At 35.4% G+C, this 16,211-nt stretch overlaps 1 long non-coding RNA gene across 3 annotated transcripts in view; it reads right to left on the reverse strand.

Moving 5' to 3' along the window:
- The window catches only part of LOC118540106 (uncharacterized), a 1,202,880-nt gene that overhangs the window by 1,001,604 nt on the left and 185,065 nt on the right, over nucleotides 1-16,211 (reverse strand). For all 3 annotated transcript variants that reach the window (XR_013445322.1, XR_013445323.1, XR_013445324.1), the window contains exon 4: nucleotides 9,809-9,960. This is a non-coding gene — a long non-coding RNA (uncharacterized LOC118540106). The remainder of the gene's footprint in view (nucleotides 1-9,808; nucleotides 9,961-16,211) is intronic.

Below are 16,211 nucleotides of genomic sequence, written 5' to 3' on the forward strand. Positions count from 1 at the left end.
CCCAGAATAAGGGTTATTAGCAGAGATAAACTTTATCTGGGTGACCTACCTATATGGCAGGGCAAACATCTAATTACCAAATACTACTTTTCTTATGGCCCAAGAATTGCATTCCTTTCATCTGAAATCCCAGACTCCTACCCCTCAGAATCACATTTATACCTCATTTTGCCTGTCTTTGGAATTTCCATATTTATGTGGATTCCCCATACGTACACCTATTAAATTTGATTTTCTCCTGTTAATCTGTCTCATGTCGGTGTGATTCTTAGTCCAGCTAGAAGGGCCACTGAGGGGACAGGAATTCTTGCTCAACAATGTTAGTTTAGAACCGTGCTGTAAGAGCCAAGCAACATGCTACAGGAAAACAGAAACTAGATCCTTGCTTTATTTGGGGAAGGAAGAAAGGTATTAAGGAAAGCTCTGGAAACAGGCTGCATTTGAACTAGGTCTTTTTGAAAACTGAGTGGTAAGAGAAGGAGGATAGGACCAAGATTAAATTCTAGTGTGATTAGTAAAAGCAGAAAAATAGAGAACGCAGAAGCATAGAGACTATATCTGTTTGCTATCAATGTTATTAAGGCAACAACTAAATTCCCTTTTTTCTGATCTTTTTGCTTATAATATAAACCTCTGATCTATATTCATTCTTCTAAAAGGACCTTTTAACTGTAGATTAGCTGGTAAAAGATAAAGATTACATTTTTTTTTTTTAAGATGACATAACTGAACCAAAAAAAAAAAAAAAAAAAAAAACCATAATATCAATGGGCAACTTCAAATATCCTGACACAAGTTTAAGCCTTTTTCCACTTACAATGGAACTTCCTTTTAAAATCTGACCAGAGTTATAAATAATTGCATCTGGTAAGCAGAAGCTACATTAAGAACTATCATTCTAAATTTTATGACTTACTTGTGACCAACAGATATGACAGAACAGTAGGGAAAGAACAGACTTTTTATGAAGATGTAGTTTGGGGCCTGCCAATTAAAAAATATGTACTTCTGGGCAAACATTCTGAATCTCAGTTTTGCCATATGTATAATGAAATCAAAATGATCTATGTGGCGGAGGAAAAATAATTTTCCCTCTATCCTTCAAGTTTCTTGACTGAGACCCCCCTGTAAAATAAGATAGATTAACAGAAGAAAAACAAACAGAAGATTAATAGCATGTGTACCTCCAGTATACATGAGAGACACCCTGGAAAGCTGAGTAACTACCCCAAATGGCCCAAGCTACCACCTTAAATACCATCTCCAGCTAAAGACAAAAGAACATGTTGGGGTAGTGGGGGGCCAGTTATGGGAGGTTACCAAGAAAAGCACAGTGAACAAGGGTAAGGTTTCTATGCAGATTTAAGTCATTGCCTTCTTCATTAATAGCATCTCTAGGGATTTGGGGTCATCCTTCACTTCATGGTACAGAGAGGGATTTCCCCTATATATATAAATGTCTCTTACAAAAGGGTAAGTTTTACTGTTTTCAGAGCTTTTCCTGTCTTCTGTTTCCTAAAAATAATCAGCCTAAAATAACCCATATGCCAAAAAGGAATATTTTGAGGTAGTAAATTCTGCACACCTTCACCTACTCTTAAGGGGTGTGTGTGTGTGTGTGTGTGTGTGTGTGTGTGTGTGTGTGTGTGTGTGTGTGTGTTCAATTTCTGGTTCAGAGTAGATATTTAATATATTGTTGGCATTATTATTATTGAATATAGAAAGTTACTAAGCAACCTAAAGTTCATAATAAACAACTAAAATTTTGGTATAGCCCAGACTTCAGAAAAACATTTCAAAACATGGAGAGAAAAGATGCGTATGTCTTTATAGCCATAGATTCTGAACAGAAATAAACATTTAGAGAAACAGAAGATGGCAAAAAAAAAATTAAATTCTAATTTTATAATCTTGACTCAATTTGGTCCATATGCCCATGCTATTTCCTTTGGCTCAATTTTCCTTTTTCATTTTTTCAAATTATATTATTCAACAAATCAGACAGGAATTGCTTCCGTATGGCTAACCTAATCTTTGCTTTCTTGCCTACACATAGATGTATTTTCCTTTATTCATTTTTGCATTGTCCCTCTTTCCTTTTTTCTTTTCCTATTTTATTACTAGAAACACCATTGGTTCACTGAACCATTGGAGAAATCACAGAATGCTGGTAACTAATATTGCACCCTGACCCTGAGAGACACCTCATTACAGATGTCACTGGGCCACACAAACATGGGGGTGGGTAAGAAAAGTGCATCACAAATACCTCATTTGAGTTTCTCCACTCCAAGTAATGCTAACACCAAGACTTGCACGTCATGAAGCTACATCATCAGCACTTTCACCTCCCTGAGGACAAGGACTAAAATATTCATTATTGAAGCAAGAAGTCCATTTTCATTTTGCACTTCAGCTATCTAGATCCATGTAAAAAATACATTAACAATCATGCAGGATATACTCTGCTTTTCTGAATGGCACATTTTGCATGAATTATTTCAGGGCAAAAATATAATGAGTTAAATCAAAATGCATAAAAACTAGTGAATAAAAAAATGGCACTTGAAGTATAGACTTAAGCTGTCAACATATCAACTTACTACTTTACTATCAACCTAGTAAAGTCTATAAAAAAAAAAGTGGTCTACCACTATGCCTTAAAAGTTAGTTAGATCATGACATATACTAAAATCTTGACTACTCTAGAAGCATAAAGTTGCACGCCAAAGTATGTATTCTCTGCCTTCAGTTCTATAAAGTGTATATTTAGAGTGGGCTAACAGAAATATACCAACTGATTGCAATATTCATAACAACACAAAAGAACCGTTTTCTAAAATAAGGCCCATATCATGGAAATACTGATTTTAATCTTTCTTAGAATTAATGTGTGTGTGTGTGTGTGTGTGCACACACGCATGTGTGTGTCTAAGGGGTATTACTGTGACAGAGAAAATGAATATACAGATGTGAATAAAGCAAAACAACAATAAGAAAATGTTAAAGTTTGTAGAATAGATCTGTATTTGAAAAGAGAAAAAGGTAAAGAGAAAAAGGCTCTGTTCTTAGAACATCATTGACCCCCTTACCCTCCTCACATATGCTCTGATTAGCTCAATAGCAGTCTATCTCATCCAAAGGCTTCAACCTTGAAAAAGCACTCATACCTATGCAAAGCAATTAGGAAAAAAGTGTGCCCTGCACAAAGTAGTTTCTCAATAATGATGCTTTGGCCATCCAGAACAACATGGAAAGGAGACAGGCATTAATGACTCAGGCCTGCTGAAAACAGCACACATTCTAGAAATAAAAGGCTTTGCTAGAAAGGGCATAATTCCATCTCTGAAGGTCATAGAGTTCTTCACGTTCATTTCTGGATATTGTATGATGAAATTACAAGCTTGTATTAGCATCTCCTAAGCTTGATTAGCATCTGCTGAACCAAGTCAGCAAAAGGAAGCCAACTTTAACACAGTTGAAGTTCTAATTACTTCTACACAGTCATTATTTCTGGGGAAATCATTGTAGGAGTATATATTTGTTTAAATATGGCCATTTAATTTTTATTTTTTGCTGTCAAGCATATGACCATTGCTGAAGCAACTTACCAAGAAAAACTAAAAAAATTCTAAAACCCTCCAAAAAAATAAATAAATAAATAAAGCTAGAATAGTAGTCTGAAATAGACCTACACTCCCAAACCAAGGCCTAGTAATTCATGTTAAATTTTGTAATCCTATACCATAGTGTAAGTTGAAAGTTCAACACATGCATCATAGTCTTCCAAAAATGGTCAGTGTGAGATTTCTGGTCCCACATGCTTTTCTGGAACTTTGCTGCTCTCTCACCAAAGGTGTGGTCTATTTCTCCTCCCCTTGAAATTGAGTAGGACTCTGTGACTGCCTTGACAAAGAGGATACAGGAAGAGATGCTGTGTGACTTCTGAGAGTAGGTCAAAAAAGACAATTTGGCTTCTCCTGGCTTTCCCTCTCTTTCTCTGGGCATGAGCCTTGGGAGTCTTCTGCCAATTTGCAAGAAGTCCAACTACCTTAAACCCACCAAGTTAGCAAGGTCACATAGAGAGACTAGAGACAGAGATGCCCAGAGAAACCTTCAAATAATTCCAGCCTCCAGTCTTCATATCTTCCAGGTGAGGCCCTACATATTATGGAGCAGAGACAAAGCAGCCCATCATGTCCTGAAAAGATCTCTGACCCACAGAATCTCTGAAAATAATAAATGATGTTTTGTATTACTAAAGTTTTAGGAAGTTTTACTATACCATTATAGTGACTAGAACACCCACATAAAAGAAATATAGAGTAAACTTGGGACAAATGTTCCACTTAGTGAATCTAACTCTTCCCTTCATTTTTTACTGCCTTTTAGGAATGGTGTAACATTTCCAAATAGGTATTCAGTTCCTTAATGAAATAAGAGAAGTGCATGTCCCATCAATTATACAAATACAAATGACATAATGCCTATTAAATACTTTGAACTATCATTAAGATCAAATGAAATGTAAAATCTTCCCAAATGAGCCTCAAAGTTCTGTCATTTGCCCACATTTCCTGGGACAACCCCAACACATCCCTTCCCATACACACACACACTATCCCTAATATGGCCAAGAGATAAATAACAAGATAGATACATGTCCCTTTTATTCCTCATTCTTATTTCCAAATGTAGGAGTCAGGGGTAGGCTACCCGCAATTGGGCCACTTTGGCATATCGATTATTTCAAATAAAAGTTACTTAAGAGACAGTCGAGGCAAGAAGGACACTTGGACCCTGCTATGTCCCCCTGGAAGCAGGAAATAAATCTCTCACGTGAAAGATACTCTCCAGGTACTAGAAAATAAAGAGACATTCTTATTGTCAGAGATGGGAAATTTAGAGCTGAGAAGGCTGTATAAACAACCCTTATTACTTCTTACTAATTTACACAACACAAATTCTGTTTAGAATTATTTACTAATTGAAGATCCCAAAGTTAAGTTTTCTTTGTCCTGTCAACTCCTCCTCACAGATTTATTGTTACTTTGTCTAAAAAGTACAAAAACTGCCTGCCTTGGTCATTTCTTTAGGACTCAATTTCATTATTGGGCCTCTGTGCACATGTAATAAAACTGTTGTTCTTTCTCCTGTTAATCTGTCTCTCTGGAAGACGTTGAAGGTACAGAAAAAATTTTTCCTTGCCTTCACAATATTCCAGCATTTTGTCCCTGCGAGTAAAGTCTAAGCAAGAGATATTACTAACTTGAGGGGATTGTCAGAAGAAATTGATAACCTTCAATGACAAATCTCTACACAGAAAAGTAGTTTTTAATGAAAAATTTGCTCATTATCTAACTTTCAATTAAAAAATGAGGGTTGACATATTTTTGCAATCTGTACATACTTGTAATCATCATCATAGTAACATTTTTTTTTCTTTAGGATCCATTAAGCACAGAAACTTCTTGAAAGGAGTTCAGGGAATAAGAAAAATGATAGTCTTAATTTCTCTGAAACTATGTTTTATTAATCCTTCAAGTCTGAAAAAATCTTCATCTGAAAACAATCTCATTTACAATAGCATTAAAAAAGAATAAAATACTTAGGAATAAATTTAACCAAGGAAGTAAAAGATCTATTCATTGAAAACTATAAGACATTGATGAAATAAATTGAAGAAGAAACAAAAAATTAGTGTTGTTAAAATGTCCACACTATCCGAAGTGATCTACAGATTCAATGCAATTCCTATCAAAATTCTAATGGCATTTTTCACAGAAATAGAAAAAACAATTCTAAAATTTGTAAGTAACCACAAAAGACCCTGAGGAGCCAAAGGATTCTTGAGAAAGAAGAGCAAAGCTGGAGGCATCACACTTCTGACTTTATATTACAAAGCCATCAAAATCAAAACAGTATGTTAGTAGCATAAAAATACACATATAGAACAATAAAACAGAATCAGAACCTAGAAATAAATCCACACATATATGGTTAGTTAATTTATGAAAAATGAGCCAAGAATATTCAGTAGGGAAAGGATAGTGTCTTTAATAAATGGTGTTGGGGAAACTAGAGTGCCACATGCAAAAGAATGAAACTGGACCCCTATTTTATACCATACATAAAAATCTATTCAAAATGGTTACAGACTTAAATGTAAGATCTGAAACTGTAAAACTCCTAGAAGAGAGCATAGGGGTAAGTTCCACAGACATTGGTCTGGGCAATGATTTTTCAGATTTGACATCAAAAGCAACAAAAGCAAAATAAACAAGTGAGACTACATCAAACTTAGGAGCTTCTGCTCAGCAAAGGAAACCATCAACAAAATGAAAAGGCAACTTATGGAATGGGAAATGAAGAAAATATTTGCAAACTACACATTCAATAAGAGGCTATTACCCAAAATATATAAGGAACACATACAACTCAATAGCAAAAAAAACCAAAATCAAATAACCAAATTAATAAATGGACAAAGGACCTGAATAGATGATATTTTCCAAAAAAGACGTACAAATGGCCAACAGGCACATGAAAAGGTGCTCAACATCACTAATCAGAGAAACACGAATCAAAATCGCTATGAAGTTATCCTAAACCAGTATGTTAGGATGGGTATGAACAAGATGAGAGAAAATAAATACTGGCAAGAATGTGGAGAAAAGGGAACCCTGATACACTTTGGCAGGAATGTAAACTGGTATAGTCATATAGAAACTAGCATGGAGTTTCCTCAAAAAATTAATAACAGAACTGCCATATGATCCAGCAATCTCACTTCTGATATATATCCAAAGGAAACAAAACCATCTTGAGGAGTTATCTGTACTCCCACATTCATTGCAGTATTATTCACAATAGTCAAGGTATGGAAAAGCCTAAGAGTTCGTCAATGGATGATGGATCAAGAATATCTATATCTTGATATATCTATCTATATATATATTATATATCTATGTATATACACACACGCACAAATATACATTTAATGGAATATTATTTAGCCTTAAAAAAAGGAAATCATGTTATTTGCAACAGTATGGTTGCAAATGGAGAGTATTATGCTAAGTAAAATAAGGCAGACAAAGAAAGACTAATACTGCATGGTATCATTCGTAAGTGAAATCTAAAAAAAAAATAGTCGAATTCATAGAAACAGAGTAGAAAAGTAATTGCCAGGTGCTGGGGGGAGGGGGAATAGAAAGAGGTTAATAAAAGGGTACAAACTTTCAAATATAAGATGTATAAGGTCTGAGGATCTAATGTGTGACTATAGTTGATAATATTATATTGTATAATTGAAATTTGTTAAGAGAGTAGAACTTAAATATTCTTACACACACAAAAATGGTAAATATGTTAAATGATGGATATGTTAATGAACTCAATGAGGGGAATCCCATTACGATGTATATGTATATCAAATCACCACACTGTACATGTTAAGTATCTTACTACTTTGTCAATTATACGTCAAAAGCTTAAAAAAATTTTTAAAGAGAGAAAAAAAAGAAAAACAATAAGCTCTTTTATATTTATTCATCAAATATTATAGAGCAACTAAAATGTGCAGTGGGAAATTCTAGGTACTTTGGGGTACAAAGAACCTTTCAAGAAACTAAAGTACAGGAGATAAGGTCTGACCATAAATAACATAGAAAGTGATGAAATAAAGAAAAACAGATTTGGTTTTTCAGATAATAGAAAGATTGCTTCCATATGTAGGAGCACAGTCATGAAAAACCTCCTGAATGCACAACAATTTGAATATTTGGGCCAGAAAATTCTATGTAGAAAAACTAACATGTACAAAAGCTCAGAATTTGGAAAACATCACTGAAATCAATAGTGCATGAGAGGGAATGGAAGAGGATTGGAAAAGTAAAGAAGGAGTAATATTAAGGGGCAATATTAAGGTAGGAGATTGGAGTCCTTGAATGATAGGAAAAGTTTGAATTGATTACTTAAGAAACAGAAAACAGTTGAAGATTTCTGAGCAAGGGAATGACATAAATAAGGGTGGGATGCCTCTTACTTATATGGCACTTTAACATTAAAAAGCGTCCCAATGTATTTTATCTCATGTCTTTAATCACAAAACTCTGTGAGGCATGAAGAGATTATTATCAAATAATCCTCCCCAAATCATAGTGTTATTTGGTGGCATAAACCAGACTCAGAGCCAAGCCTTTACTAAAGTACAGCAGGCTTTCTACTAAAATACAAAATGAGCTAGCTGGTGGTGTGTGAGAATGAAGAGGAAATGACAAGTCGGGGAGGTTGTGAATTAATCCCTGTGAAAGATGATCAAAGTGGAGACAAGATGAGACATGTCTTAGTGATAGAGGAAGCAAAATTATCCAGGTAAAAGAAGTTAAACCACATTTTTCACTGAAAAGCAGCGATTGTAAAACCTTTAGATTTTGTTCCACATGCATTCCTTTAGTAAATCATCCTTTATAATTCTCTAGTTTATAGAAAGAGAATCTAGGAAGCTCTTAGTAACTAAATTAGCAGCTAGAAAATTAAGTGGAAAATATACACATTCCTTCTAAAACAAAATAAAGCCTTAACAATTTCTTATTTTATGAAGTTTAACACTGGATTATGAAAATGTCATGCTCTAACACAGTGGAATGATATGAAAGACCAGTATTATAAAAGTTTTTTTTTTTTTAAAGATTTTATTTATTTATTTGACAGAGGGAGACACAGCGAGAGAGGGAACACAAGCAGGGGGAGTGGGAGAGGGAGAAGCAGGCTTCCCGCGGAGCAGGGAGCCCGATGTGGGACTCGATCCCAGGACCCTGGGATCATGACCTGAGCTGAAGGCAGATGCTTAACGACTGAGCCACCCAGGTGCCCCATAAAAGTTTTAAAATATTCAAAATATTCTAACAAGAGTAAAATTCTCCATTGTATTCACTTCAATCACCATAAGGAAAATCAACACTAAGTAAAAGGATAAAATGCTTCTTTCTTTTTCTTTCTCCTAAACCTTAAAACAATTCATAAAGTTTCCATCAACAGTTTGGGATTATATATACAGATCTAATTAAAAAGCCTAGAAGCACATACTAAGCTAAGTCTCAAACTTTTGAAATTGCTAAAAATCAATATGAAATTAACACAGAAACCTATGGTTAGTCTTAAAGATCTTTGCAAATTCACAAAATGCTTCCAAATCATGGTAGTTCATCCCAAACGCTCCAAGGAAGCAAGACAGTTTTGCCATATTTCTATTTCCCCATGAATGGTAATAGTAATTATTCCCTCTTCCTCCCTAGTATCTTGTCCTGTGCCTTATTACAAAAGGGAAAAACAATAATTTATAAACATGAAATCATACCAAAGAGAAACAGGGCCAAATGGATATACCCGAGCACCAAGAACCCCCAGGGCAGAATAAATGTCCAGGATTTCCAGGCGCAATGGGCAAACTTTCAAGAGCTCTCTGGACAGAAAATGAACTAAAACAATTAAAATGTTGATGCATTTTAACTGACACAAAATCTCCTTCTCTCCTTCTTAACAACTCTGCCAAAGTTATCTTCACAAGCAAATGTCAGGAGGCACAGTTCACAGTTAAGTCGACAATCAAACAAGAACAGCTGCATGGGTCTGGCACACTGGAGATTCGGAGAGCATTTACTAAACAGACGACCCAGAATCCAGATTTGTTAAGTAAGGACAGTACCCACCTAGAAGTTCATAAGAAGATATTCTACCAAAGTCCAAGGAGAAAGGGAAAAGAATGTTTACTCCCAGGAATAAATGTATTCACACTGGCACTCACGTGAGCTTCATCCTGTGACACTCAGAGCTCTCAGGGCATTCATCTTCAATCTCTCCCAGATGCAACGTTAGAAGTTGGAAATACCTAACACTGGATATGCTGAGTGGGCTCTTCTGTCTGTAACAAGACCACCAACTGCACTGAAGGAAGTGCTGCAAATAAGGAGGAAGAGAAGTGCCATCAGTGTTTCTCCCTATATTGTAATAGTATCAGTCACTTCATCACTCAGATATCATTTTTTAAAAAGAACTCATTGAACACTGCTGAAAATACTCTTCTGCCTACTGAGAAGTATGCTGATTGGAACTCAATTGGCTTAATCTTTTTAGTGTTTTGATTTTAAGGGTTTTTATTCATCTCAGCCTTTTCTATTAAGAAAGATATTCTTGTATGATCCCTGTTCATCAACTAATTTGCTTGACTTGAAAGTCACTAAATCTCTGTGTAAGTTCTTCCATTTTCAGGATGTTAAAGGATTATAAAATCTATAATACAAACTGCTGAAAAAATTTTAACTTCATTTTTAAGACTGCAGTTTATATACCTTTTATTTTTTTATTCCCATTAACTTTCAATACATCCATCATATTCTTTCCCAAGTATATATCAAGTATCAACCTAAGCTCCATGTACTCAGAATCAAGAACGAATTGCAACTTTCCTCCTGAATCTCCTGTGTAAGATATTGGTTATTTTCATTTATACTTTAACCTTGATAAACTGTCTCAACATAGTAATAATAAACACAGTCTCTTCAAAGAGGCATAAATCTGCAGATCAACATGCCAACTACTTTGAATAACCAGAGATAAATGTGCTTGTTGAAAAAATATCCAGAATGATGCTACTAGTGATAAGGAGTTGCAGTAAGTGTATTAAAATGGCTGGCTGGCTCAGTCAGTGGAGCATGCAGCTCTTGACCTCAGCGTCCTGAGTTTGAGCCCCATGTTGGACATAGAGATTTCTTAAATAAATAAAAAACTTAAAAAAAAAAAAAAACAAGTAAAATGAAATAACCACTATAATGTTTATACCCCAAAGCTCTCCCATGTTGACAAGACACAGATATCTGTCAATATCAATACTGTAACACATGCCCCAGTGTTTTGCTGGAGGGTTTCCACACAATAAGGTATGGTCTAGCTTCAGCCCCACCTCTCTCCAACCAACCCTTTTACTCTTTCCCCTCACCTATTTTCTAAGGTAGAGGGCTTATAATAGTTGGCCTCAGGAGTAGTTCCTGAATATAAATAGCAAACATTAGAGAGAAGGAATACCTATTTTTTTTTTTAAGATTTACTTATTTGAGAGAGAAAGAGAGTGAGAGAGAGAGAATGCATGGAGAGGAAGGGCAGAGGGAGAGAGAAACTCAAGTAGACTGTGCTGAGTGCAAAGCCCAGTGCAGAGCCTGACACGAGGCTTCATCTCATGACCCTGAGATCATGACCTGAGCCAAAACCAAGAGTCAGACGCTTAACTGATGCACCGCCCAGGCACCCTGGAGTCTATAAACAAATGTTTGATGTGATGTAGGTAAGTCAGACCTCATGACTTCCCTGCTGAAAACACTCTAGTTTATTTCATAGTTTGTACAATAAAACCCCAGGTCCTTCCAATGGCTCACAGCCCTGAGCAGTCTGACTCTTATGTCCCTCTTTGACCTCAGCTTTATCTATACTCCTACCTTCCCATTATGCACCAGCCACACCAGCCTTCCTCCAGTACCTCTAGTGGCCATTTATAACTTTGGAGTAAAAAAAAAAAAAAAATAGCTACCTCAAAGGATACTTTGAGCGTTAGAGAAGTTCATATTCATAAAGGGCTGGGAAGTATGTCTGGCACATAATAAGTATTTTGCTGATTGCTTCCCCCTCTAGACTTGTATAGTTACTGTCCCCTCTCTTAGGAATGTTATCATGCTAGTTCTCAGCTCAAATGTCCACTCCTCAGAGAAGCCTTCCCAAACATCTCATTCAAAGAAGCAAAACTAGCCTCCCTGACAGGATACCCTTGCTCTCAATGCCCTCATTGGTTTCTGTCATAATCTCCTTCTCATATTTCTTTCCTTTCATTCTGTCTTTTCATCTTCTCATTAGGATGCAAGCTCCACGAGGGCAGAAACATTGCTTCCTTTTGAATCTCTAGCTCTTGACATAGAACTTGAACACATATTGGGTATTTGTCTAAATATGTGCTTAATTCATTAGTTAATGGGATCATGAGATCTGGATTCCAATTCCATTATTTGGAAAGTCTCCTAATTCCTCAGAGTTTCAATTACCTCATTTATAATTAAAGGTAATTATTGCTTCTCTACCTGTGCTTCAGTGTGAAATGCAAATTGGATAATCTACATGAAAGTGCTATAGAAACTGTAAATATTACCCAAATATTAGTTGTTATTTTAAAGAAATAAGCTAACACAGTAGAATAAGTACTAGTGAAAAGTCTAAATGCAACTTCCTTCAAGTCTTTATTGTGAGACTCTGACTAAGCACGTACTTCCCTGAGCATCTGACTCATCTAGACAATCATAAATGTCATGTGAATATGTACAAAAGGTGACTTACAAAATAGTGGTATCATGCCAAGAGAGCCTTACCATTCCCCTTACCTTGATAATACTTTAGACAGGTGTCTTCCTGAATATAAGCCCCAATCTCCCTTTTTATTGAAAACTTGCAATTGTAAATTCTTTCTCTGCTTCTCAGATATAAATCTTCTCTGAGACTCTTGTAACCCAAAGATATTTTCCTCTAAGACCTGGGAACCATCCCCTTGAGAAGTAATCATCAAGAAAGATAGTACTGCTATCTCTGAGTCTTTGTGGGAAGGTAGGAGCCTAACTTTGATAAGCAACAATTAGCAAACACAGATGATCTAATCACATTGACCAGTGTGTCCTCCTGTAGTTTTCCAATATTTTACCCCAGTGTTTAAAAACTCTTCTACCTTTTGTTTCAACAGAATTGAGTTAACTGTCTCCCTTATTTCAATAACCTCAATCCCTATTACAATAGTCTTGAATAAAGTCTTCCTTGCCAGTTTAACCTGTTTGGTGCAATTTATCTTTAACAAATTATAGGAGTGAAAACAATGGCTCCTTTGGATTAGACTGAGCTCATCACAAACTCCACCAAGACAATCTGGGATCAGGCTAACCCATTACTATCTCTCTCAAACTTTTCTATCCTCAGGTCTATGTTTTTAGAGCAATTTGAGGTTCACAGTAAAATGGAGAGACAGATACAGAGACTTCTCATATATGTCCTGCCCCCACACATGCATTGCATCCTGTTATCAATATCCTCTACCAGAGTGGTACATTTGTTACAACTGATGAACCTACATGGACACAACATAATCACCGAAAGTCCATATAGTCTACCTCAGGATTCACTCTTGGTGTTGTACATTCTGTAGGTTTGGACAAACGTATAATGACATGTATACATTATTATAGTATCATACAGAGTATTTTCACTGTCCTAAAAATTCTCTGTGCTCTGCCTATTAATCCCTTCTTCCTCTACTCCCCACCCCAACCCCTAGCAACTTGGGTCTTACTGTGTCCACAGTTTTGCCTTTTCCAGATGTCATATAATTGGAATCATACAGTATGTACCTTTTTCATATTGGCTTCTTTCACTTAGTAATATGCATTTAGGTTCTTCCATGTCCTTTCATGGCTTGATAGCTCATTTCTTTTTAGTGTTGAATAATATCCTATTGTGTAGATACACCAGTTTATATACTATTCATCTACTGAAGGACTTGTGATTGCTTCCATGTTCTGACAATTATGAATAAAGCTGCTATAAACATTCATGTGCACATTTTCATATGGACATAAATTTTTAACTCCTTAGGGGAAATACCAGGAGTGCAATTGCTAATCACATGGTAAGTGTATGATTAGTAGATTAGAAACTGTCAAACTCTTTTCCAAAGTGGCTGTAGCATTTTTCATTCCCATCAGCAATAAGAGTCCCCCTTCGTTGCTCCATATCCTTGCCAGCATTTGGTGGTGTTAGTGTTCTGAATTTTGGGCATTCCAATAGGTGTATAGTGATATCTCACTGGTGTTTTAATTTGCATTTTTCTGATGACACACAATGTGAAGCATTTTTTACATGTTTATTTGTCATATTTGGTGGTCCTTTCATCTTCTCTTCTCTTTTCTATGTCAAGTATTATCGGAAAGACCATCACCTTCAAGTTTCTCCTTATAATTGATGTTCACATGCAAATAATGTGATTACAGTGATTGCCTGTTTAGTTGGATTGTAAAATCTTCCTAAACCTTGTTATTGTTATCATTCAACATAAGTCAATTCAGTGCCTCAGTCTCTGCTCCTGTGAAATGAGTATGTTGGATCAAACAAGTCCTTTCCAGTTGTGTTATTTGGGGGATCTAAAATGCTTTTTGGACCTTTCTTTAAATCTTGATACTGCATCTATAATTCCCTTGGATGTTTAAGGGAAGACACAGGGATGGTAAGGGCTCTATCTGGAATATGTAATATAACTGTGCTACAAAATTTTTTAAAGTTTGAAATGTATGGATTTTTTATAATTTTCTTCCCATTATCACTACTGTACTGACACTAACCAGCAACTTACTTAAACGTCCCTGGGATAAAGTCAACTCTGAATGACACATGGTGAAACCAATTTTAAATACTGAATGTCAAAATTAAATCAATACTTATTTAGTAGGAAATTATGAAACTGCTTTCAATTTCCAAGGATGATTTTAGTTTTGTTGCTCTTTTTAGAAGTTACTAGTTCTGTGAAAAATATCACATTATTAAGAAAATTTGTCCTGGACTTGTCCTGAATTTAGACTTATTTATCTCATGCCTTTGCCTATGGGTCTCCCAGTTCCTGAACTTCTCTGTTCAGAGTATCCCTAAGTTTATAACCATTAAAGTATCTGCTTTTAGTAGATACATTTGGAATTTCCAGACAGAGATACCCATGAAAATCCAACCAAAGGTGAGTATCAGAGTGAATCAGATTTATATATGACTTAGTGACTGATTTTCATTTGATCAACTGCCTGATTTCTTTATCATTCTCTTGCAGGTGAGTCACTGTTAAATGTCATGGTTGCTTTATGTCAAAACAAAGTGAAAATCTGTTACTATCAATCTGTGAACATAAATTCAAATTTAGTAAGAACTTCCTTGAGAACCTATGATAAAATCTTTGTTTTTCAAAGAACTAATCAGTACAAATAGGACACAAAGAATGCCCTCCATGTTTCATTTGATTTACCATTTTGCTACCATTTGATAGTGACTGCCTTGTTGATATCATAAACAGGTAGCAGATGACTATAGAAGAAACAGATATTTTTTTAGATATAAAAATTATGGGTTAAGCTCTCTGTAAATCAATGTAATACAAGAATCTTAAAGAAACAAGTTACAAAGAGTTCCAACAGAAGCAGACACTTTATCTTGAATTATATAATATAAAGTAACATTTAAACAGATTCAAAATGATTAATTCCTTTTTTAAAAATAATTCTAATCTTTCACATTTCCAGGATATATTCCAAAAACTCTTAATTACCTCCACTTATTCTTTAGGAGTCAGAAAAAAGGATAAGATGTCTAGCATTTACTGAACACATATATGGACTCATTTATCCTTCACAACAGCCTTACAAGGAAAGAACTGTTATTTTCATTTTACAGATGAGAAAACTGAGGCTTGGAGTGCCTAAGTAGAACTTATCCAAGGACATAAAATAGAAATGTTAGAGCCACATCTGAAATTAGTTCTGTTTCAATCAAAACCCATTTTTTTCTTTATACTGGAAAGAATGTTCTACTATCAGGAGAATAGAGGTAATGTTAAAAAGAAAATAGCCAATCTTGGTAATACAGATGATCTGTCCTTCAGTTTCAGCAAAATGGGAGGACTGAAGAGAAGCCCAAGTTTGATTTAGAGCCTTTGCTGTAGTGTTTCATTAGACAGGGGAACTACAAAGCAGTACGTTATATGGATTCTAAGAAAAAAAGCATTAGAAGACTTGATAATGGAAGTAATTTTGCTCTAAAACATTTTGCAATAGATTAAAGAGAAAATAGTGAGAAATCAAACATCTCCACGCAAACATAATGGGCAGCACATAGTCCTGGCACAGATATTTCTTAGGAGTTTGCAAATATATAACTACAATTCAGGGCCAGAGATAACTCTTCAGTTACAGATGCCATAGAGAAATTTGTTTCTGTAGCCACATTTATGAAATGTGATTGCTGCTTTGTCCATATCTCTGGAAGAAAGACCTTCTGCATTATCTGGTTGTTTTCCTAAAGCAATGTTCTCCATTTATTGCTCTCACATTAATGACCTTAAAAAGAAACTCTCAGTGCTACCTGCAATTAGT

This window comes from Halichoerus grypus, chromosome 2, assembly GCF_964656455.1.
Source record: "Halichoerus grypus chromosome 2, mHalGry1.hap1.1, whole genome shotgun sequence".
Taxonomy (NCBI): Eukaryota; Metazoa; Chordata; class Mammalia; order Carnivora; family Phocidae; genus Halichoerus; species Halichoerus grypus.